Source organism: Cynocephalus volans, chromosome 6 (genome assembly GCF_027409185.1).
Source record: "Cynocephalus volans isolate mCynVol1 chromosome 6, mCynVol1.pri, whole genome shotgun sequence".
Lineage (NCBI taxonomy): Eukaryota > Metazoa > Chordata > Mammalia > Dermoptera > Cynocephalidae > Cynocephalus > Cynocephalus volans.
The window spans coordinates 162,622,589-162,648,520 of record NC_084465.1 but is presented as its reverse complement, the minus strand read 5'-3'; the positions used below and the strand labels follow the sequence as shown (position 1 = coordinate 162,648,520).

The following is a 25,932-nucleotide window of genomic DNA, read 5'->3' as shown; positions in this document are numbered from 1 at the left end:
TCTCAGCTTGGACCTGTTGATTCCCTTAGCTTAGGATTTCAGGCTTTATCAGTCCTGGAGTTCCCGATACAAGCTGTGAACTAAGCATTCTGTTTCACCTCCCCAGCCCCGTCCCTCAGAAAACCAGTGAATATCAGTGAGAAATAATATAAAATGAAGAAGACATTTCTAAAAGCACTTTAAAGTTTGCTTATAATTTGAATACCGTGTGTTATAATAAGCAAATCTTAACCACTGCAAAAGGATTCATTTACTAATTAAGATGAAGAATGTTACCCTGAAAGAACACAGGTATGATAGCCTATGAAAGCAGTAGGATGACATTGAAGATAAGATGATGAGATGTAACTCCAGAGATCATCAGGTGTTACTTTTTTACACGTTTGTAATTTACTGAATTTTTCCACCGCCCCTTTGTGTATTGATACACGTTGACAGTATCATGATCCAATGAAATATCTCATTTGATGGCCATATCTCTGAGAGCAAGTTGCAAGATTTCCACTGATTCACACAGTCCTTTAGTGACATCTGGCTTCCCCCTGGCAAGTATATCTGACCACGCCACAGTGTTAGTGATCACGGAGTGTGTGAAATAATGACATACCTGCTACAGAAGATTATTTGGTAATGTTGATGGTATACAGTGGATAGACTAATGTAGACTTTTATTTCAATTCCTTTTCTATGTTTAGTTATGTGTCCAAGAGATTGATCTTGTCATCAAAACCGAACTACTTCTCTTTCTCCACTTGTTCTCCAGAATGGCTGAGGTGGACTGAGCTGGGTGTTCTGGGGCCAATATGTTTTGGGGGGTGTATGTAATGGAGCATCCCCTGCATCTTCCTTCTCTCCTTGGACAGAAGAAGCCCTCAGCATGGTACTGAGTAGCCCCTCTGGCCAGGCCCTTAGAAGTCCCTGAATGTTCTGCTTAGCAGAGATTGAAGGGAAGAAGGATCTGTACCCATCTCAGTCCACACTGGAGTGTGGGTCCCAGGGCCCTGTATGACACAGTAGTGGGTCTGAAGACACCCAGAGGTGACAGTGTGACCACTGAGGAGCTGCCTCTACAAAGGAGGCCATTCTGATGTCTGCTGGAGGAGCCTGAGGTCAAAGGGAAGAGGCTGTGGTCACAGAGTCAGAGGGAGGAAGCTCAGCATGCAGAGACCAGGACAGCAGAATGGGGGTCAGTGGGACACTAAGAAAAGAGCAGGCGGAAGCCAGGGTCAGGAATGGAGACTGAGGCAGGCTCAGACTCTGCAGGAAGAGGTCCAGGGAGCAAGTCAGGGATCATGAAATCCCCCACCCACAACACGAGTCCTTCATGCTCTGCCCCTTTCCCAGACTCACCTCCTGAAGCTACAAATAACAGGTAACACTAAGGGAATGTCAGCTTGGGGCTCAGAGGTCCAGGTCCTTCCCGCAGGCCAATTCTTCAGTCACCCATCCTTTGAGGAACACATATGTCGGTGGTGTCCCGAGATTAGAATTGGAATATTTAAGAAAGCCCGGGGCTTTTTCTCTAGGAACACCCCAGAAACACAGGAAGCAGCAGCAAGAGATGGCGTGTCCTCCCAGAGTGGAGACTGCTGCCCATGCTGAGAGTGGAAAGTGGAACATGCCTGGAGGGGTGACCCTCCTCATGGGGACTTCTCAGTGTTGGTGGAGCTTCCTCTCCAGAGCAGGTAACCAAGGTGTCGCTCCTGTATGAAGTGCCTTCTCTGCACTCAGCACCTCTCCAAGGCCTGGGAGGTTCTTCCAGGGGCAGCTGGGTCAAGCGACTAGTACAGGCTCTGGATCCAGACTGTCAAATCCCAGAGGCCCCAGTTAGGCACTATGACCTTGTGACCTTGGGCAAGCAGCTTAACCTCTCTGAGGCTCAGCTCCCTCTTCTGTAGAATGGGGGGTAATAGGCTAGCTCTCCAGGGTTGTGAAGATTAGAGTGAATTTGTGTAAAGTGCTTGGAGCAGTGATTGGCGTGCTGTGAGTTCTTGTCATAAATGTTAGCTAGTCTGGTGATGAGTCTGCACTGGACACACACCTACCCTTGTCCTTAACACAGCTCCCCTCCCATCTGCATTCAAGGCAATCTGAAGCAAATAGAAGCAATTTGAGCTGGCTGGTTAGTTCAGTTGGTTAGAGTGTGGTGTTGGGAAGACCAAGGTCCAGGTTTCTACCCCTGTACCTGCCAGCAAAAACAAAAACAAAAACCATATGTGTGTGTGTGTGTGTGTGTGTGTGTGTGTATTTTATGTATTGTATATATATGTATATATTTTATAAAAATTTGAGCCAGCTCAAATTGTTTCTTTTTTCACTGTTGAGTTTTGAGAGTTCTTTATATATTGGGGGTAGAAGACAGAGTTCTTTATATATTCTAGATACAAGACTTTGTGAGTTAGGTGGCTTGCAAATATTTTCTCTGAGCTTGTAGCTTCTTTTTATTCTTTGAACAGGGTCTTTGGAAATATAATTGAACTTCCTAAAACTAGTTGAAAGTAGTTTATTTTCCCTATCTCAAATTGTTTCATGAGTTGTCTTGCAGGATGTAAGATGAGCATACGTAGAGAGAAGGGACTAACTCTCCAGATGACCTTGAGCACTGTAGAAACCAAAAATCTTCCCTCCATGGAATTCAAAAGCCAAAAGTTGAAACACCGGAGCCCTTTTGGAAGCAAGAGGTCCTTTGGCATGGGCAGTGTATAATATATATATTACAATCCAACTAGTAAATGGGCAGAAGTCATCAAGAGACATTCTACCAAAGAGGACATATGTTTGGCAAATAAGCCATGAAAAGATGTTCGACATCACGAGCCATTAATGAAAAACAAATTAAGAACACAATGACAGTTACTACATGCCAATTAGAACAGTTAAAATAAAAATTAGTGACACTGCCAAATGCTGATGAGGATGCCAAGACACTAGATTTCTCATATATTGCTGACGGGATTGTAAAATGAGATACCACTCTGGAAAACTATTTGGCTCTTTCTTAAATAAACTAAATATACACTTATCACATGACCCAGCAATTGCATTCCTGGGTATTTATCCCCGAAAAATGAAGATTTGGGCTCACACAAAAATCTGTGTATGATTGTTCATAGCAGCTTTATTTACCACAGTCAAAACTGGGAACAACCAAAATTCCCCCCAATAGGTGAATGATTAACCAGATTGTGGTACACTCATAACAGGATACGCTTCAGCAGTAAAAAGTAACAATCAATGAGCAAAAACTATTGATATAGCAACAACTTGGAGGGCTTTCAAGGGCATCACACTAAATGAAAAAAGCTGATCTCAAAAGGTCACATATTTATTGTTTCATTTACATAGCATTCTCAAAATGACAAAATTGTAGCAATTGAAAACAGATTAATTGGTTGCAGGATCAGATGGCATAGGTGAGAAGCTGGGCATGACTACTAAGGGGTAGCATGAAGATCTGTTCTTGCATGGTGTCCATTTTTTTCATAAGAGCGCTTAGCACATTAATAATAGGTTATTTTAGATTCCTGGTTTGAATATTCCAAAATTTCTGCCATACCTAAATCTGGTTCTGAAGCTTGCTCTGTATTTTCAAACTGTTTTTTTGTTGTTGTTGTTGTTTGTTTGTTTGTTTTGTCTGCCTTGTAATTTTTTTTTTTTTTTGGACAGGTAAGGGGATTGCAGCCCTTGGCACAGTGTCGTCCGCACCACACTCAGCCAGTGAGTGAATTGGCCATCCTTATATAGGATGTGAACCCGCAGCCTCAACACTACCAGCACCGCACTCTCCTGAGTGAGCCACGGGGCCAGCCCCTGCTTTGTAATTTTAGTTGAAAGCCAGACATGATAATTTGGGTAATAGGGACAGAGGATAATAAGTCTTTAGTGTGAGATTTAATATTTATCTGGCTAGTAGTTAGGCTGTGCTTACTGTTTGGCATTGCTGTGGGTGTCAGAGGCCAAATTTCCTCTGGTGGTGTTGTTTTGGTCTCCACTGTTGCCATTGAGTTTTTCTAGAGACTCCTTATTAAAAAAAGGCTGAGACATGCAGTTCCTTCTGTTGCACTCCCCTGTTATCATACAAGAGCCCTACTGATGTGGTGGTGAGGTGTACATGTGGAAGGGGAAGATTCTGTAGTCCTATGACTTGGTGTCAGTCATAGAGTGAGCCTGTACCCCTAGGCTGCGACCATCCTGTGTGCTTTTCGGTATCCCCCAAACTCACCCTCAATGGGACAGGGAAGTCAAGAGGAGGCTGGAGTTTGTCATTTCTTCTCCCCCAAGCCAATTAGGCTCTGATAATAACCCAATAGATTAAGCTCTGGTAAAACAGTTTTTCATGGGAGCAGGCTCTTGTAAAGTAGAACTGATGCTCTGGTTGTATTTCTCCTCCTCCTGCCAGAATCAGAAGAGGATTTTCCTCTGATCTATACCCTGAGAATCTGATAGGGCTATTGGAGGTAAAACCCATGAAAGTGGGGGTCCCTGAGACTGAACCTCCCTGGAGTTTGTAAGTCTGAAGGTCATCCACGCTGAGCCTCTAGCACTTCATCAGTTACAGTTTAGGTTTTTCTACCCCAGTACTGACTCCAGCAGTCAGTGTCTGCTCCTGAGCTTGCCTTCAGGTAAGCTGTAATTCTTTGTACCTGTCTGTCTCTCCAATTCTGAGGGCAGCAGTTTGACTTGTGACCTCAATTCTCTGATGAATCTAAGAAGAGTTATTTATTTTCAGTTTGTTCAGCTTTTTTCTTGTTTTGAGAATGGAAGTCATGACTTCCAAGCTCCTTACACTCCGTATTGGAAACCAGAAGTCTCTAATTGATCTTGGTTCGTTTTTTTGTTTTTTTTTTTTCAGCTCCATGGCCTGTCTGGGGGTTGACTTTAGCAATAAGAGCAGCAGCCCATGCCGCTGACCATCTGGGAGGGTAGGGAGTCCCCGTGACAGACCTTTCAAGTCCTTCTCCCCCAATGACACCTCCAGGGCCCCTCCAGTCCCCACCCCAGTCTCTCTCTTCAGTAGCTTGCTCTGGGGACAGGTCAGAGGAAGTTTCTCCTGGTGTCTGGGGCTTGTGTAACAGGCATCTGGGAACAGGAAGCTTATGGGAAAGGAAGAACACAGGTGGTCCAGCTCTCTCAGAAGGGGCCTGGGTGTGAATTCCTGTTCTACTACTTACTACCTATGTCATCTCTGAAAGGCTACTCATCCCTCATAGGCTTCAGTTGATCTTTAAAAAGAAACTAAAAAGGGAGGACCGCTGCTGCTGGCCGGTCGTGGGGGGTGACCGCCACTTTGCCCCCGGCAGGAGAGGCTGCCTCACTTACAGGCAACAGCTTTGAAGTGTGGAGCAGGAAAAGAACTGTTTCTTAGCTGCAAAAGCGAGTCTCGAAACAGGGAACACGGAGCCAGGGCTGCTGTGGATGCAGACAGGATCCCGGAGGCCGGGGCCGCGCTGAAGGCGGCCAGCTGCCCTATTCAGGATTCAAGGTTTCAGGCTGGCATTAAAGAAGATTCCTGGGAGCGCCCGAGCCGCGCCACAACTGAACAGCCCGAGGCGGCAGCAGCTGAGAACAGGGAAGGCGGCAAACCAGAGGCAGAGAGTGAGCGCCTGACCTGGCACAGCCCTGTGAGTGACCCCTGGTCCAGCCCTGTTTGGGGGGCCACTCATCGCCCCGGGGCTGCCTCCATTTTCCCAGGTCCAGGCAGCTCCGCCCGGCTCGGCCGCCACTGAGCCCTCACACTTGCTTGGCCCGGCGCGGGGCTTCCCAGAGCCTGCGGACCGGCCTCCCCTCCCACTCCCTCCGCAGTTCTCTGGCGGGTTGGTGGCGTGGGGCATCCCCGGCCAGTGTCGGGAGGGCAAGGAAGTACGGTAGGGCCGACTGTCACTCCACCACACCCTGGACCCCGGCCCCCGGTAAACTTCCTGTTACTGGGAGGCAGTTACCATCTCTGTGGCCACCAGTTCGGAAAAAAGCCTAACCAATTTCTGGTTGGGAATAGTGTGGTAGGAGAGTTCCCAGGTCCACTTGAACCTGCCGGAGAGCTGGATGCAGGCGGGCGCTAGACTCGATTTATACCGGGGGGGATACAAAGGTGAACAAGACCTGAGAAAGATCTACACAGTGCTACAAAGGCACCCAGAGCGACCGGTCATCTGTGCCTACCAGAAACCTGGTAGACTTCCTGGGCGAGGCGGTGCCGAGCAGGGTCTTCAAGGCCCAGCTGATAGAAGAGGGGCGCAGAAGACATGCCCCAGCCCAGCACAGTGCGCACAGAGTGGGGAGACGTGCGGCCAGGGAGGCGGAGACTTGACAGAAACCACACACCCGGTGGGGTCGCCACTGCACGATCCAACAGCCTGGGCCAGAGCACACGGAACAGGGAGAAATCCTGCACAGGAAGTGAAAGCTCAACAGCGATCACACACCCTGTGGTACGTGATCCACCAGCCCAGCAGAGTCCAAGCTGACCAGAAAGGTGGCTCCCCGGAGGAGCCCAAGACCCGAGGCAACCACACACACAAGGCACTAGAGGCCAACTGAGCAGCCACGGAGGTTGCCATACGATATTGGCAACCACAGCAACATCCTAGTTAGTCATTAGTCTCAAACCGGTGGACTGTGAAACCCCCTGCCACAATGAATAAACATCAAAAAAAAGATACCAGAAATACAAAAAATCAAGAAAGTACACCACCAAAAGTTAATAAATCTCAAACTCTAGATCCTATAGAACAAGAAGCCCTTGAAATGACTGACAAGGAATTTCGAGTGATAATTCTAAGGAAACTGAATGAGATACAAGAAAACACAGCTAGACATCATGATGAAATGAGGAAAAGTATACAGGATCTGAAAGAGGAAATGTACAAGGAAATCAATGTCCTGAAAAAAAATGTAGCAGAACTTGCTGAACTGAAGAAGTTATTCAGCGAAATAAAAAAAACGGAGAGTTTAACCAGCAGGCTTGTCGAAGTTGAAGAAAGAACCTCTGAACTTGAAGATGGACTGTTTGAAATAACACAAGCAGACAAAAAGAAAGAAAAAAGAATCAAGGATATTGAAGAAAATCTGAGAGAGATATCAGACAACCTTAAGCGCTCAAATATCCGAGTCATGGGTATTCCAGAAGGGGAGGAAAATGGAGATTGCATTGAAAACATATTCAACAAAATAGTGGCAGAAAACTTCCCAGGTATAGGAAAAATCACAGATCTTCAGATCCAGGAAGCTCAACGATCTCCAAACGTATTCAACCCAAAAAGGCCTTCTCCAAGACATGTCATAGTCAAATTGGCAAAACTCAGAGACAAAGAGAGAATCTTAAAAGCTGCAAGAGAGAAGCGTCAAATCACCTATAAGGGATCCCCAATCAGGCTAACATTAGACTTCTCATCACAAACCCTAAAAGCTAGAAAGGAATGGGATGATATATTCAAAATACTAAAAGACAAAGATTGCCAGCCACGAATACTCTACCCTGCAAGGCTATCCTTCCGAAATGAAGGGCAAATAGTATATTTCTCAGACAAACAAAAACTGCGGGAGTTCACCACCACACAACCACCCTTACAAGAAATCCTCAAGGGAGTACTGGGTTTGGTTCCTGAAAAATAACTACCACTGCCATAAAAACCCAAGAAAAATCAATACCCACTAGTATAATAAAAATGACATTCATGAAGAGAAAACAAGCAAACAAAAACGCTATCTACAACCTAAGGAACCAACAAACACAGAAACCAAACAGTAAATCAGAAAGCAAGGAACAAAAGACACCTAAGACAACCAAACAACCAATAAAATGCTAGGAATAAATCAACACCTTTCAGTAACAGCTCTTAATGTAAAAGGCTTAAATTCCCCAATCAAAAGACACAGACTGGCTGACTGGATCAAAAAGGAGGACCCATCTATATGCTGCCTACAAGAGACCCACCTCACCCATAAAGATTCACACAGACTAAGAATGAAAGGATGGAAAAAGATTTACCATGCAAACAGAAAAGAAAAACGAGCTGGAGTAGCTATTCTTATATCTGACAAAATAGACTTTAAACTAAAAACCATAAAAAGAGACAATGAGGGACACTACTTAATGATAAAAGGACTGATCCATCAAGAAGACATAACAATCATAAATATGTATGCACCCAATGTTGGAGCAGCCAGATTTATAAAACAAACTCTATTAGACCTAAAGAAGGAAATAGACACTAATACCATAATAGCAGGGGACCTGAACACTCCACTGTCAATATTGGACAGATCATCTAGACAAAGAATCAGCAGAGAAACACAAGATCTAAACAATACTCTAGACCAATCAGACTCGGCAGATATCTACAGAACATTCCATCCAACAACCTCAGAATATTCATTCTTCTTATCAGCACATGTACAATTCTCCAAGATAGATCACATATTAGGTCACAAATCAAGTCTCAATAAATTCAAAAAAATTGGAATTATCCCATGTATCTTCTCAGACCACAATGGATTAAAACTAGAAATTAATAACACACGAAACTCTGGAAAATATACAAACACATGGAAATTAAACAGCATTCTACTTAATGACATATGGGTCCAAGAAGAAATCAAGCAGGAAATCAAAAAATTTATTGAAACTAATGAAAACAATGATACATCATACCAAAACCTGTGGGATACTGCAAAAGCAGTATTGAGGGGAAAATTTATTGCATTAAACGCTCACTTCAGAAGAATGGAAAGATGGCAAGTGAACAACCTAACACTTCACCTTAAAGAACTAGAAAAACAAGAACAATCCAAACCTAAAGTTAGCAGACGGAAAGAAATCATTAAGATCAGAGCAGAACTGAATGAAATTGAAATCCAAAAAACAATTCAAAAGATCAACGAATCAAAAAGTTGGTTTTTTGAAAAGATAAATAAAATTGACAAACCATTAGCATGGCTAACAAAAAAAAGAAGAGAGAAGACTCAAATAACAAAAATTAGAAATGAAAAAGGCGATATTACAACTGATTCATCTGAAATACAAGGAATCATTCGAGACTACTATAAACAACTATACGCCAACAAATTTGAAAATCTGGAGGAAATGGATAAATTTCTGGACACACACAAGCTCCCAAAACTGAACCGTGAAGACGTAGAAAATTTGAACAGACCAATAACAATAAAGGAGATTGAAGCTGTTATCTGAAGGCTCCCAACAAAGAAAAGCCCAGGACCAGATGGATTCACAGCAGAATTTTACCAAACATTCAAAGAGGAATTGACACCGATTCTTTACAAACTATTCCAAAAGATTGAAACGGACGCAAATCTCCCAAACTCATTCTATGAAGCAAACATCATCCTGATACCAAAACCAGGTAAAGATATAACCAAAAAAGAAAACTACAGGCCGATATCCTTGATGAATATAGATGCAAAAATCCTCACTAAAATACTAGCAAACAGAATACAGCAACACATACGTAAAATTATTCATCACGATCAAGTGGGATTCATCCCAGGGATGCAAGGTTGGTTCAACATACGCAAATCAATAAATGTGATACACCATATTAATAAACTCAAACACAAGGACCATATGATCATCTCTATAGATGCTGAAAAAGCATTTGGTAAAGTTCAGCACTCATTCATGACAAAGACCCTCTATAAGTTAGGTATAGATGGAAAGTATCTCAACATAATTAAAGCCATATATGCCAAACCCACTGCCAATATCGTCCTGAATGGGCAAAAGCTGAAAGCTTTTCCTTTAAGAACAGGAAGTAGACAAGGATGCCCACTCTCACCACTCCTATTCATCATAGTGTTGTAAGTACTAGCCAGAGCAATCAGAGAAGAGAAGGAAATAAAGGGCATCGAGATTGGAAAAGATGAAGTCAAACTGTCCCTGTTTGCAGATGACATGATCCTATATATCGAACAGCCTAAAACCTCTACAAAAAAACTGCTGGAATTGATAAATGATTTCAGCACAGTAGCAGGATACAAAATCAACACACAAAAATCAGTAGCATTTCTTTTCTCCAATAGTGAACATGCAGAACGAGAAATCAAGAAAGCCTGCCCATTTACAATAGCCACGAAAAAAATAAAATACTTAGGAATTGAGTTAACCAAGGAGGTGAAAAATCTCTCTAATGAGAACTACAAACCACTGCTGAGAGAAATTAGAGAGGATACAAGAAGATGGAAAGATATCCCATGCTCTTGGATTGGAAGAATCAACATAGTGAAAATGTCCATGCTACCCAAATTCAGTGCAATCCCCATCAAAATTCCAAAGACATTTTTCTCAGAAATGGGAAAAACTATCCAGTCATTTATATGGAACAATAAAAGACCACGCATAGCCAAAGCAATGCTGAGCAAAAAATATAAAGCTGGAGCCATAACACTACCTGACTTTAAGCTATACTACAAAGCTATAATAACCAAAACAATATGGTACTAGCATAGAAACAGACACACTGACCAATGGAATAGAATAGAGAATCCAGAAATCAACCCACACACTTACTGCCATCTGATCTTTGACAAAGGCACCAAGCCTATTCACTGGGGAAGGGACTGCCTCTTCAGCAAATGGTGCTGGGATAACTGGATATCCATATGCAGGAGAATGAAACTAGATCCATACCTCTCACCGTATACTAAAATCAACTCAAAATGGATTAAGGATTTAAATATACACCCTGAAAAAATAAGAGTTAAAAGACAACCAACAGAGTGGGAGAAAATATTTGCAAAATATATATCTGACAAAGGATTAATATCCAGAATATATAAGGAACTCAAACAACTTTACAAGAAGAAAACAAGCAACCCAATTAAAAAATGGGCAAAAGAGCTAAGTAGGCATTTCTCTAAGGAAGATATACAAATGGCCAACAGACATATGAAAAAATGCTCAGCATCACTCAGCATCCGGGAAATGCAAATCAAAACCACATTGAGATACCATCTAACCCCAGTTAGGATGGCTAAAATCCAAAAGACTCAGAACGATAAATGCTGGCGAGGTTGCGGAGAAAAAGGAACTCTCATACATTGTTGGTGGGACTGAAAAATGGTGCAGCCTCTATGGAAAATGGTATGGAGGTTCCTCAAACAATTGCAGATAGATCTACCATACGACCCAGCTATCCCACTGTTGGGAATATACCCAGAGGAATGGAAATCATCAAGTTGAAGGTATACCTGTTCCCCAATGTTCTTCACAGCATTCTTTACAATAGCCAAGAGTTGGAACCAGCCCAAATGTCCATCATCAGATGAGTGGATACGGAAAATGTGGTACATCTACACAATGGAATACTACTCAGCTATAAAAACGAATGAAATACTGCCATTTGCAACAACATGGATGGACCTTGAGAGAATTATATTAAGTGAAACAAGTCAGGCACAGAAAGAGAAATACCACATGTTCTCACTTATTGGAGGGAGCTAAAAATTAATATATAAATTCACACACACACACACACACACACACACACACACAAACTGGGGGAGGGGGGGAAGAAGATATAACAACCACAACTACTTGAAGTTGATACAACAAGCAAACAGAAAGGACATTATTGGGGGGGAGGGGGGGAGGGAGGAGGGAGGGAGGTTTTGGTGATGGGGAGCAATAATCAGCCACGATGTATATCGATAAAATAAAAAATTTTTAAAAACAAATAAAAATAAAAAAATAAAAAGAAACTAAACCAGGGTAATAATACTGAGCACTTAGTTTGGTTTTGGGTAATTGGGTAACTGGCTGGGCTGGAGCTGAGATTTGGATGGTCTGTCGTGTGGACCAGGCATGTGCTGGGGTTCCTTGGTTTAAAGGTCTGAGGACGTCTGGGGAGACAGGAAACACCTAACTCCTGGAGAAGGGTATATGACTCCTAGGCCCCCAGGGCCACTTGAGGCCGCCACAGTTGGGAGGAGAACAGTAACTCTGGGGCAAGTGGCGTTGCTAATACTAACCGAACCGCCCACGCTTCCCTGACCTTGAGGAGAACACGTGTGAACCACACGCTGTCTCCGTGACTCCCTGTCTTCCCAGGGTCTGTAACTGAACTCACCACTAGGGGAGAGAATGCTTTTGCCACCCCCTTCAGAGACTGCTGAGCTCTAAGGCCAGACACTAGCAGCAGGTGTACAGCTAGGCACAGTGGAACCTCAGTGGTGTAGCTCCAGCTGGACACAGGAACTGCCAGAAACATCCCTACAGGAGGAGACCCTGTGAAAACACTCTTGAGGTCCTACAGATTGTTCTGGGATGAGAGTGCCTGCATGAGTAGCAGAGGATTTGAACCAGTGAGATCCTGGTGCTGGTGTGCATGTGAGTCCAGCTGCACCCTCCTGCAAGTGAGGGTCCAGAAATTTGGGCAATACCAAGATAATAAAGAATTTTCACTGAACCCTTTGGCACCCGATCCATATGGACATGTGCTAAGTGGGAGCTCTCACTTTTTATTGTGGGCTCTGTAGGCTGGGGCAGGCTGCACCTTCAGGCCTGCCAGGTTCCTGCTGGCTGCACCAGGACTCTGTCCCACAGATTTGTAGGAAGGACAGCCTAGGACACTACTTCAGGCCTTATTGCCAGGCCACTAAGTCCTGGGTCAGCTAACTAGCAAAAGTGACACCAGGCTCCAACTGCTGGAGGTATGTGGACACTCCAGGCAGGCTTGGCCTGGGGCCTTGGACAGCAGGGAGCAGGTTCATGCAGGGTTAGAGGTTAGTGGGTGGGGGGCCAGGCTCCTGCAGACTTGGGGAGAGCAGGACCTATGGGGGCAGGTGAGGAAGGTGTTGGGAATTGACGCTATGAATAAGGATCTGAGCATTTCTGGCCTAAACGTCAGCCCTCGGCCAGTCATCGGGGCCTCCTCCACCTGCTTCCCATCCCTTTCCCTAGCCACCCACATCTGAAAGCCCTCTAGCCGCTGGCCGACCCCCTTCCTCATGGCCTGGGTCCTATACCCCATTCCCGCTCAGTCACTGCATGCTCCAGGGTCTCCCCTCCCTCCCTCCGTCTCCTCTGGGAGTCAGCCCTCCCTCCCACATGCCCCAGGAGCGCTGTTCCTCTGCTTCACGGAAGCCCCTGCTCCCCCAGACTTGGCACACGGGGTGCAAAGTCTCGCCTCCTCTGAAAGAACGACCTCCCCAAGTCATGAGCAGCCTGCGAGCAGCCACGTCCCTTCAACGTGCCCCCCTCTCCTGTTTTCCTCCTGGAAGCCCTCGGCAAGGTCCAGATCCTTGCCCAGAGAGGCAAATCGCTGACCCCAGGGGAGGGCGGGCGCTGGAGCAGGAGGGCCCAGACGCCTCTGTGGCTTCAGGAGGAGCCAGGCGGGGCTTTTATTTTGTCTAGTTTGGTTTTGCCAGGCTTGATTGGGAAAAGACAGTTAATGGACAGAAAAGCTGAGGAAAAAGAAGCATTTAGAGACACGGTGGGCTGAGAGAGGAGGGGTCCCGCATGGAGACTGGGCCGAGGTCACCACAGGGCCGGCTGCAGGGCCCTGAGGATGAGTGGCGGCAGCAGCAAGGTCTGAGGAGGCATAAGAGTGGTGCCGGGCCCGGGTGAGGCAGCAGCCCTCGGAGGCAGTGGGGGGGAACTGGTGCCCAGAGGAGCAGACTCAGGGTCAGGGACAGGAGTGAGCCTCCTGATTCCGTTGATCCAGTCGGTGAAGTAGGTGACCCTGGTGAAGACACTGGGGTAGGCGGGATGCTAGCAGTCCAGGCCCCAGCTGGCCAGGCCCACTAGGACCCAGGCACTGGGGAGGTAGCAGATGAGGGGTCCCCCGGAATCACCCTGAGGAGAGAGAGGGGGGTTAGCACCGGTGGGGGTGGGAGACTGGGCTATCAGAGACACCAGGTGCCACCATGGGGTACTCTGTGCCCCGCTATCTGAGTCAGGATCCCACTGTGGACCCATCAGGTCAAAATCTCAGGGTTGGGACACTGGAGTCAAGCATCAAGAAGCTCCTGGCTGATCCTAATGGTGGACAGTCATGGATCTGAGTCTGCCCACACGTGGACCCCACCCTCTGCACCCATCGCCCAGGGGCCCAAGACATCATGCTGCTTGGGGCCCAGAGGAGACTTCTGCATGGATGGGGCCCAAGAGGGGCTCAGCCTGTGAGCAGAGCCGGCCCAGCTGATGCCTCTGTGCAGACCCCAGCTCTTGTAAACCTGAACCGCAGCAAAGTGCACCTGTCCGGTCCCCTTCTTGTTCCTTTGGGTCTTTGGGTCTCTCTCAACTCCTTGTTAAGCATCTTTAGAAAATACCCAGGCCTAGGCCTCGGGGAGGTAGCCCACATCACTAGGGGAGTGGGGGAGGATCTCCAGGAAGTTGCTGGGAGTTACTGGAGTCCTGGGATGCTGCAGGGTAGGATCATCCAGCTGGAAAGTCCCTACTTCAGAGGCCAAAAGTTGAGGCCCAAAGAAAGGGCCTTAGCCTTGGCAGTGGGAGGTGGCAGGGCCACAGCAGGCTCCTCTGTCCACTTAACCCACAGGCCTGCTGAGCATCCTGGCACAGGCACTGCTCTTAGGAAACGCAGGGTGAAAAGACAACGCCCCTCCCCCATGGCACCGTAGACAAGCAAACAGACCCTTTACATGGCCTTTGTGTCACAGAAAGCTTTCCTGAGCTGAGTGGAAATAGGAAACAGAACCTGGCTTTCCAAGGTCCAGGAACAGAGGGTGCAGTTGGTGCAAACAAGGAGAGGAGGTAGTAGCCACGGGGTCTGCAGCGCAGGGACAGAGGGAGTCACAGGCTGGCATGGTGGGGGGAGTTTGGAGAATTGTGCAGGGGACATGACCTGTTCAAATGGGCCAGTCTGGTGCTGTGTGGAGAAGGGACGGATGTCAAGCACCAGGTCGAGAGGGGAGACCAGGGAGGCACTGCAGGAGGGAGGTGGCCAAGGCCGTGAGAGACAGTCAGATTTGGGACAGTGTTTTGAAGAAGGAGCCAAAGGAAATGTCACATCTAACCCTTTCCCCCCAACCAGGGAGAAGGTGCAGAGAGAGAAGAGAAGAGGCTGAGGACTGAGCTCTGGGGCCTTCAGCATTTTGAAGCCTGAGGGGAACGGATGGCAGAGTCCAAGTGGGGCAGCTGGGTGTGGCACTCAGGAGGGGCTGCATGTGACAAGTGACATGGCGAGGGAGTGATGACTCTGGCAAGACAGAAGCTATGGACAAAATGGCTCCGTGCCACGGGTGGACAGAGCCGGAGTGGAGTGGGTTAAAGAGCTCTGGTGCGGTCAGCTCTGGGAGGAGACTCCAGAGGAGGCAGGCAGAGAAATCGGGCAGTGGCTGCAGAGGATTGCTGCTGTCATTTCCATGGGAGATGTGGGGGGTAAGCAGAGGACATGGAGCCGGGGGGAGCCCGAGTACCTACCCGGCTGGGCCATGAGGGCTCTGGGACACCGGGCCGGGGCAGGGGTGGGTGGCTGTGGGACTAGATGAGCGAGTGCCAGTCCATTGCTTCCATCTCCTCAGTGAAATGAGAAGACGTGAGCTGAGGGCGAGGAGGGTCAGGGCTGAGGAACGGAGGCCTGAAGGGTACAGAGGGTGTGACACAGTGTGGTCATCGCTTAAGGACCCCCAAGACATCCACGTCCTCACCCCCGGTACCTGTGAATATGTTGTCTTATGGGGCAGAAGGGACTTTGCTGATGGGGTTGAGTGGAGGACCCTGAGATAGGTAACAAAGAGCTCCTAAGGGAAAGAGGGAGGCAGAAGGGTCAAAATCAGAGAAGAGGATGTGACAACAGATGCAGAGGTAAGACTGATGCGCTTTGAAGATGGAGGGAGAGACCACGAACCAGGAAATGCGGCAGCCTCTAGAAGCTGGAAGAGGCCGGGAAACAGTCTCCCCAAGAGCCCCCAGAAGGAATGAGCTCTGCTGACGCCTTGATTTTAGACTTTTAGCCTCCAGAACTGTTCTCTCGCCACTCGGTTTGTGGTGATTTGTTACTGCAGCCCTAGCAAATTCATGCACAGGGTCTTCTTGAGAGTGGGAATGTGCCTTTGCTGTCTCAGCCCTTCCTTCGAGGTTCCCCATCCAGAGTGCCCCTGCCCCTCCTCACAGTGTCCCACCATCCAGCTCGTTCCAGGCCACAGGCAGGCCTGACCCTCCAGGCGGTGGCTCCTGTTCACTCAGGCCTCAGCAACTCACGCAGATGAGCCATGTGGTTGCCAACATCACGCTGGATTCTGAGCCAGTCTGGGGAGAATGGGAAGGACTCCAGCAGCCTCCTGGCCCCTGGGGGCTCTGAGAAGGCAGAAGAAGTCCCTACAGTAGTGTAGCCCATGACAAGTGAGCTGCGGTTGGCACTACTGTAGAGACAGGGGAAACCACAGGGGGCGCGTGTGAGGCGGGGCCAGGGCCACAGTGGTCAGTTCCACCTTGAGTGAAAGGAAGGTCCTGCAGGCCCAGAAGAACAAGCACAACGCAGGTGGAGGGCGACGGGCCAGGCCAGGAACAGAAAGGCCAACACCTGTTGAGCACCTGCTATGCCAGGATGTAATGTAAAGTTAAGTTTCTACAGTAGCTTTACGAAGTGGAGGCTGTTAGCGACCCTATTTCATGGCTGAGGAAAACTTAGCTCATCACGGCACATGCCAGGCAGGTGACTCAGCAGGATAAGAGTCCAGACAGAACCTCACAGACAAGCTGTGGTGACTGAAAGGCCAAGGAGGGAAGACACAGAGTGGGGGAGGGGTGTCTGCTCAGTGGTGTCCTCACCCTGCAGAAGGAACTAGACAAGGGGCGGGGTCCAGGGGGCACTATGGGACGTCCCACAGGCATACACTCAAGGTCGCTGCCCAGGAGCCCATGGGCACAGCCTTCGCAGGAGAAGCCAGGTGGAGAACGATGTGAAGGAGGCCCGGGTTCCAGCTGGGCTGGGGGCTGGTGGCAGACACCCCCCCACACCGGCCCCTGCACGCCACAGTCTCCTCCCTTCACCTGTGGGTGCAGCAGACTCTGTGAGGAGGGTGGGCCAGACAAGACAGCCGGAAAGAAGGAAAGACGGCACGTGGCCTGGGAACCAAGAAACCCAGGGCTGTTTCCCACCACGGGGCAGGTGGGCCGAGCTCCCCGCTCTGGCTCAGGCGGATCACGGGGCACTAATGACAACAGTGCTGTCAGTGGGCCCTTCTCAGGGCCAGGGGTCTCAGTGCTCAGACTGTGGGGCAACAAGACCTCATTCTAGTCTTCAATCTGTCCTTTTGTTTAGTGCTGTGGCCTTAACTAAATGTGCTCATTTCCAGGGGTTTGCTGTAGCACATTGCCATGAACTTGGTGGCTTAGAAAGAAATTTATTCTCTCACAGTTCTGGAGTCCAGAAGTCCAAAATCAAGGTGTCATCAGGGTCAGGCTACCCGCAAAGGCTCTAGGGGAGGATCCATCTTTGTCTTTCCCAGCTCCTGGTGGCCCCAGGTGATCCTCGGCTTGGGGCAACATCACTCCAGTCTCTTCACGTGGCCTTCTCTGTGTGTCTCTCTCTCCTTCCCTCTGATATGGACACCAATCATTGGATTTAGGGCTCACCCTAAATCCAGAACGGTTTCGTCTTGAGATTCTTAACTAATTACATCTGTAAGGACCCTATTTCCAAATAAGGCCACATTCTGAGGTTCTGAGTGGACTTGAATTTTGGCAGATGCCACTCAACCCACTACACAATCCTTTCAACAAGCCCATGAAGGAGACCTCGGAATCTCACACTACAGAGGAGGACCCAGGCTCAGAAGGTGAAGAGACCATCTGAAGTCACAGGGCAGGCACAGGCAGCAGAGCAATGTCTCTGACTACAGGGTCCTAACACTTTCCTGTCCACTCCATGGTGGCTTCTATGCAAATGCTCGACCTGCAAATGCCAGCTCAGGAGGCTGGACCTTGTGGCAGGTGTGGTAGAGGCAGGGTTGGCCTCGGAGTCGGAACACCTGGGCCTAGGCTGTGCCTCCTCTCTGTAGACTAGCCACTTTCCATCTCTGGGTGTCAGTTTCCCCATCTGTAAAAAGGGACATGACAAAGGGTTAGAGATCTTCACAATCCCTATGTCCAATAGTGAACTTATATCCAGAATACATAAAGAGCTCCTAGAAGAAAAAGACAGTCGACCCAACAGGAACATGGGGAGAGGGGGGGACAAACAAACTTGAAACCACAGAAGATATCCAATGATAATAAACTTATGGAAATATATTTAACTTAATTAGTCATCAGGAAAATGTAAATTAAAACTACAAATCACTACACTCTCTCCAAAACTGCCCAAATAAGAAAAAATGGAAGCGCCGAGTGTTGTTGAGATACGAGCTCCCCACTGGCCGCTGTGGCAGGCTACGGGCTAACTGTCCCCAGCCGGGGCACACACCTTTCCTCCAGAGGTCGTGCCTGTGGGCTTCTGTGGACAATATGAAATATATGGTGTTCATCTGTGTCCCAACGACAAGTACAAAGTGTGTAGGGCACTGCTACCTGTAGTACCCCCCACCTGGAAACTACTCAAATACCCACCCAGAGTAGAGCAGATAACAGAGTCCAGTGCACACACAGTGCACTACAGAGCAGCCAGAAAGCGCGAGCTGTCACTGTGTCACAGTGTGGGTGAGTCTCACACGTACGACGTTAGGACACCACAGAGTAACAACTATAAACTCAGAGTCTACTCTAAGGGGTTGAAAGTGAAGATGGTGGTCATCCTTGGGCACTGGTGACAAGAAGGGGACATGAGCGGGGTTTGTGGGGTGCTGGGAACATGTCTGTCGGTATGGGAAAGTTCAGACTATACACTTATGAATCGTGTACTCTTGCCTATGTATGTTATGCTTCAGTAAAAATTTAAAATATGCAGGGCGGAGCCTGCAGCGCACTCGGGAGAGTGCGGCGCTGGGAGCGCAGCGACGCTCTCACCACGGGTTCAGATCCTGTATGGGAATGGCCCGTGCGCTCACTGGCTGAGTGCCGGTCACGAAAAAGACAAAAAAAAAATGCAACAAAAATGGAGGCTGTGCGTGGATCCTTCCAGCAGACGCCATCACGCTGGGATGGGCCGGGGAAAGGAACAGTCTGGGGGAGATGGCTGAGAAGTGGAGCCCCGGGAAGACATGCAGAAGGGAGAAAACAGGAAGTGCAGGGGGCTCCACAGAGAGTAGAGGCAACGACACAGGTCCCCCTGGGGAAACCAAAGTCCAGAGGACAGGCAAGAGAACAGCCGACATGGCCTCACTCACTCGGCAGATGGACTTTCCCGTCGAGAAGTCCCCAGCACACAGCATCTCTTCCCGCACAGGGGAGTTCTTGTCTTTTCCAGTTCTTTGCTCATATAACATATTACAGAACGTGTTCTCAATGATGCCTACCTTACCCTCCTGTAGAGAGAAGGGCGGTGACAGGTGCACTGCAAAGATAAGGGGAGGTCAGTGACGTGCAGCGTAGGTGAGCCAAGGAAGCCCAGGCTACTCTGCACTGCCGCTCTTCCCACTGCACCCCACTACCCCCCAGACGTGGGTTTTCTCAAAACAGCTGGGCTTTCAACACTGCTTGAGTCTTCTACCATCCTTGATAAGCTCCTCTCCTTTTGCTCAAACTTTTCCACATATTCATCCTTTACTTCCACCTCTCTTACAGCCACAGGCCATACCTCTCCTAGTGCACAAGAGGCAAAACCTGCCAACACACGACCCATTCATTGCATCTTAGCAAACATTCTCTCACCCACCTACTCTTTCATGAACTGTCCCATCCATTCTCCACACATCTATCACTAACTCTTCTCCCATATCTTCATCCACCTGCCTGCCCATCCATTCACTCACTCACCCATTCCTTCATCCATCTACCATCTTCCCACACACCCCATTCATCCACTCATCCTTCTATCCGTTTGCCCATCCATCAGCACTTCCATCCATCTCTCCATCCATCCCTCCGTTAGTCACCCACTCATCCTCCCTCCATCTATCAACACATCACCCACTATCCACCCACTCCCTAATCCTTCCATCCACACATCCATCTACCTGCATAAACACCACCCATCCATCCATCCATCCATCCATGTGCTCACCCATCCTTCTATCCACATATCCATTCATCTATTCACTGGTCCTTCTATCCATCCATCCATATATCCATCCATCCATCCACGCATCCATATGTCCATCCATTCACTCTTCCTTCCATCCATCCATCCACCCATCCGTCCACTCACTCAATCACTCTTCTCTTCATCTACCCCCATGCTAGTTGTCTTTTAGACACTAATGACATAGTAATACATTTTTAGTTGGGAGAGACAGTAAGTGAAGTAGATAAATAAATAAAATTATTTTTGATCTATTAAGTGGTATGAAGGAAATAAAACAGAGATGTGATAGTAGGGGAGGCCTCTTTTAGCTCAAATGATGATGGAGTTTGGATGTATTGTCCTCCCAGAACTCATGAGGAAATTTGATCCCCAGTGTTGTTTAAAAGACCCTGGCACCTCCTCTCTCTCTCGTGCTTCCTTTTGCCATGTGATCTGCTTGTACCCGCCGGCTGCCTGCCTCTTTCCACCATGAGTAGAAGCAGCCTGAGGCCTGTGCCAGATGCAGCTGTCCCAGAATCGTAAGCCAAATAAACCTCTGTTCTTTATAAATTACCCAGTCTCAGGTATTTCTGCTATAGCAACACGAAATGGACTAATATAAATGATTAAGTAAAACTCAGGAGAGGAGCTGAATTGTAAATGTAAAGTAGACACCAGTCATGCGAATATGACACGATGGAGTGAGCTAGGCAGGGAAAAAAAACTGCAAAGCTAAAGGCTCTGCAATGGGAATGGCCTTGGCATATTCAAGAAGCAGCAAGGAGGCCCATGTGGCTGGGGTGTGTGTGTGTGAGGCATTGCAGTAGGAGATGAGGCAGATGGCAGGTGCCGGCACCATGCAAGACCTTATAGCCAAGGTGGGGAGTTTGGATTTTATTCTAAGCACAGATGAGAAGGCACTGGAGGGTACTGAACAGGGAAGTGACATGACCAAAGTTTTAAAGTAATATTCTGGTAGTTGTGTGGAGGCACACAAGGGTGGAAGCTGGGAGGCCAGTTCAGGGGCTACAGGCAAGAAGATGGTAGCACTGCAGTGCAACCAAGTCAGAGAGTAAGCAGTCGTGTGTGTATGTGCGTGTGTGCGTGTGCGTGCGTGTGCATGTGTGTATATAAATGCAGGAGGCTGGTTGTCGTATGATTGGGAAGTGTTCCTGGCTTTATTAGGCAAGGGCGAGGGATGCCAGCAGAGCCCCACTCGATGAAGTCATGTTCTGTCCAAAATACCTGTAGCACCTCTGTTGAGAAACTCTGTAACAAATTGTGACTCCCAAAACATTTACAAGTATGTTCTTTCTTTCCCCCTTAACATTATAACATAAGCATTTCCCCAAACCATAAACACTTCCTTCAATAAACACTCTTATGCATAAGTCTTTGCCTACATTTTTCTTCTTTCAATCTAATCAAACAAAACTTCCTTCTCTGTTACTCAGTTCACCTAACGAGAGTATGAAGTAGACATTGGCCTAGGTTAGGATAAGAGTGAAGTGAGGTCGGGAGAGGCTCGACACCCCCGTGTTGTAACCATTCTGACTTGATCGTTCGGGCTCAGAGGTCAGAAGCCACAATGTTTTCTCTTCGCTTTTCCCCACGTATCTTCTACGGCAAGGGAAAATCGAGGTGTGTGGTGGGGACCTGGAATGGGCCAGCCCCCAAGCTTGACTTTTGAGTTGAATCAAGTCATCTCAGACCCATGGCTGATTAAAAGCATTAAAATCAAGGACCATGAAGACCCAAAGAACCCAGACCCTTGATGCTGAAAGTCAAAGATTCACAGACTTTCAGAGCCTGGGACTCGGGATTCTGGAGCCATGGAATCGCACACTTGCAAAATGGGAATGGCCACAGGTGGTCCCGTCCTCATCTTTCAGGTCATGGAAATGAGGCACATCAGGCCAAGGACCAGTGGCTTCAGAAACCAGCCTGGGCCTCCTTGCCTAGTGGAGCCACCGCTCCCTTCTTCCCCTCGCCTCCCTCTTCCTCCTCCTCCCCTGTCCTCCCCTCCCTCAGCCTCTGCCTCTCCCACACCCTCTCACTGTCCTCGGTGAGCATTCCCCAGCCAGTTATCCAACAGGATGCGTTACTGGGCAGCTGCATGTCTGGGGGTGGGAGGCAGGCAGGGATGACATAGGAAGTGAAGTTCACGGGCAGGTGCAGCTGCAGCATGGCAGTGTCACTCCCGAAGGGGTAGAACTTCTCAAAATCCGGGTGGCTGATAATCCGGTTCACAGACATCTTCTGGCTGTGCTGGGTGTGCTGGTACAGTTGGGTGTTTCCCAACAGAACCTGATAGTCCTCCGGGGCCTGGGATTTGCTGGAGGAGGAAGTGCCATTATGATGATCACAGTTGTCCCCAGGTGTGGGGCCAGCACCCTCTTCCTGAATGCTCATCTCACTGCCCACACCTCCCGGGCTCCTCCACCTCGCCATCATTCCCAGCAGCTCTGTCGCCCCCTTCCTAACAGTCAGGACCGCTTCTTCCTTGAGGCTGAAGGATATTCTACTCACAGTCTCGGGATATGTGGCTTCCCATCACACCCTGAATCGGAGGAGCAGAGAATCCTACCGCTGGATGGGTCCTTGCTAAGGTCTCCAAACCAAGCCCTTTTATGTCACTCAAGAGGAGCTCTGGCTCAATCCCAGCTCCAGCCCGAGCTTCTGAGGGCCTCCGAGGCCGGCCCGCCCCCTGGCCTGACCACCTTTCCTTCCCCTCCCTGAGGGTGTTGTCCGCGTCGCTGGAAGCGCTCAGAAGGGCCTGGCTAAGCGCACAGATGGGCCCGAAACTGAAGCTCTCCTGCCTCCCCAACACGACGGGTCCGCTCCCTGCCTTCATGGCTTGTTCAACAGGCGCCCACCGCCCACCGGGGAGGCCCTCCCCACACTCCCTGTGCCCGTCTTCCCTCGGGCAGCCCCTGCAGCCCCCAGGCCTCCCCGACAGCCGCCTCGCTCTCGACCCCCCACCTGGGAGCCTGCACTTCTCACCCCCTCTGGGCTCTCTCCCGCCGCATCACACGACTGGGGCTTGTGTCTCGCCTTCCTGAGAGGACGGAGACCCCTGGATGTGGGGTCTTGCCATCCCCTGTGCCATAGAGGGTCTCAGGTGAGAGTGGCACAGGGTAGTTGCCAACAGAACCCAGCTGGGGTCTCAAAGCCAGGAAGCTCCCATCTGTGACTCCTGACTGGACCGTGGGGACCCTACTCCTGGGCCCCTCCACATCTGTTCAGAAGCTGGGAACTGAGTCAGACCCAGGAGGGTCAGAGGAGTTACACTCCTGCCCGTCCACGTTGTTCTCCAAGGTCAAGGACCCCACCCCTCCCACCTGGCACTCAGGGACTGTGACCGGCATGGCTCCTCCCAGGCATGCAGTTTTACATGAACGATAAAGGAATTGCCTGGCACTGGTGGTATTGAAGAGTCCCAGGTCCCTGCCGAGAGTGTGACTCAGGAGTGTGGACAGTGAGGAGAAGCCCTGCAGCCACTGCCAGTGCTCTCGGGGCATGTCACTGCTGGGGGGACAGACACAGGAGGCCGAGGGCTCCCTGCTGGAGCTGAGGATGAAGGATGAGGAGGGTCTGGGCACATGAAGGAGCACTGGGTGGCGAGTGGGGACAGTCCAGGTGTAGGGTTCTGCAGGTCAAAGGGAAACACAACGTGTGTTTGGTGGCAGGAGCCCGCCCCAGAGGGAAGCCCTGAGGAGAAAGGCGCAGGACCCCAGCCCTCTTTCCCCCTCCTCCCCCGCATCATCCTCCCCTGCCAGCCCCTCTGCTGGGGGCCCCACGGAAGGAGGACTCACTTGAGAAAGCAGTGGGAGGTCGAAACCAGCCAGTGGGAGTCAATGAGGACGGCTCCGCAGAGGTGCGAGCCCTTGTAGAGCAGGCTGGCCTGCCACGGCCACTGGCCGGCCACCGCGTCCTGGCCACCGTAGATCTTCCCTATCGCCTTGGGCTTCCCGCACACTGTGGAGACACCCCCCACCCACCTGTTAGAAACACAGGTGGTGCCCCCGAAGGCCAACCCAAAGAGACCCCTCCTCCACTTCACAGATGAGAAAACCAAGGCCAGAGGACAAGTGACCTGGCCAAATGACTGAGGGCTGCCCGGCTTCTGCCTTCAGTGGCCAGCACCAAGGACAGATGGCCGAGCACAACTGAGTAAGCTCTGGGGGAAAGAGGACCCAGGGGCCTGGGGGGAATGGGGCAAGGGTGACTGAGTGTGGCCACAGCAGCTCATCCTTAAGTGGACCTGCCAGGGCAGTGGACTGGGACCCAGGCCCTGTGCCTTTATTTCCTTCCCCCAGCACGCCTGGATGCCTGCTTTGTAGGTCAAAGAACCAAAGGTCTCAGAGGTTACTAATGGTGCTTGCTCAAGGTCATGGCTTCTAAGTGGCTATGCCCCCTCCACCTCACTCCAGTATCCCAGGGAGAGAGAATCACTGGCAGGAGTCTGTGCTGTGTGACCCAGGAAAAGTCACTACCCCTCTCTGATTCATTATCCTCCATTTCTAAAAGGAAGGGGGTGGGCTAATGAAGGCAACCTTGGTTCTAAGACACTTCTGGGAGGGGAGTTGTGGTTGCAGCCTTGAGAGGCAGTGCCCTGGTGCAGGCCTGTGGTCCCCCGGCCTCAGGGAGGGGGCATGAGGCCCCTGGGCCCACCTGACTCTGGGCCCCTCAGCAGCACTCCTGGCGCTCTCTCCCTCCGCCCAGCCCCACGGCCAGGCCTTTGTCATCTGTCCAGATCCACGCCTCCCACACCAGGCCCTGAGGAAGGTTCCCCAACCCACCTTGGCTGATGCTGTCTGTGGAGCCACCTGGTTGAGAGGGGAGGGCAGAGAGGACAGCCTCAGGTGACTTCCAGCACAGGGCACCTGGCCTCCAGCCGGCCCTCTCCGCCTCCTCCCCTTGTTGGCCAGCACCTCCCAACGCCCCGTCAAGTCTGGGCCCCCAGCCAGCCAGCCAGCCATTGGGCCTCCCTGGCCATCTCTAGCCTCCCCATCCAGCCCCATCCAGCCCCATCCAGCCCCAGCCGCCCTCGGCCCCCGCCCACCGCCATTTGATCGCCCCCTCCAGCACCCCAGTCTGGGCCCCCACTCCAGCCCAGTGTGCCAGCCCTGCCCGGGGCCCGGCTCCGCCCCACACGGTCTGCTTCAAAGGGACCCTGGTCTGGGGCTGCAGAGCCCTGGGGCCCGCTGCCCGTGGGTCCCCGGCCCTTCTGAGCCCCCGGGCTCGCTCCTGCCTCCCCCGGAGCCTGCGAGGGGCTGGGGACGCGGGGCTGCTGGTTGGGGGCCGCCTCCTCCTGTCTCGGGGACAGCAGCAGCAGCAGCAGCAGCAGCAGCAGCGGCCAGAGCAGGCGGCCTGGCTGGCCTCGGGTCCTTGGCGACTCCACACCCATCGCTCGACACCCGCGCCAGAGGGTGGGAAGCGGGAGCAGGCCTTGACCCCGCCCCTGGCCACACCCTGACCCCGCCCTGACCCCAGCCCCAGACAGGCCCTGAACTTTCAGAGACAGGCTGACCTCACCCCGACCCCATCCCAGTACAGACCTTGACTCTCTTCAGAGCCTTGACACCTGCCCGGCCCAGCCTCAGACCCAACCTTGACCCCGCCCCTGACCGGTCTGAGTATGGCACGACCACGACGCAATCAAGAGCTCCTGCACATGAATGACACGAAATATGGGAAAGGATGTTAAAAAGGTAATTCACGGGAGAAGGAATTAAAAGACCCATACACAGGGGAAAACGTTCAGTCTAACTAGTTATGTGGAAAATGAACATTAACGTGTCATTTTCAGTAATCAATGGCAAACATTTTATGAGAGCGATAAAGATCTCCAATC

General features: G+C 50.0%; 1 long non-coding RNA gene and 1 pseudogene across 1 annotated transcript in view; one reads left to right on the top strand and one right to left on the bottom strand.

Annotated features, from left to right (window-relative positions):
- LOC134379954 (uncharacterized) overlaps nt 1-5,624 on the top strand; it is a 159,654-nt gene extending 154,030 nt beyond the window's left edge. The window contains exons 6-7 of the long non-coding RNA XR_010023847.1: nt 1,527-1,685; nt 4,853-5,624. This is a non-coding gene — a long non-coding RNA (uncharacterized LOC134379954). The remainder of the gene's footprint in view (nt 1-1,526; nt 1,686-4,852) is intronic.
- A 7,865-nt stretch (nt 5,625-13,489) lies between these two features.
- LOC134381124 (putative serine protease 47) lies at nt 13,490-25,485 on the bottom strand (annotated as a pseudogene).
- Nucleotides 25,486-25,932: the final 447 nt, after the last annotated feature.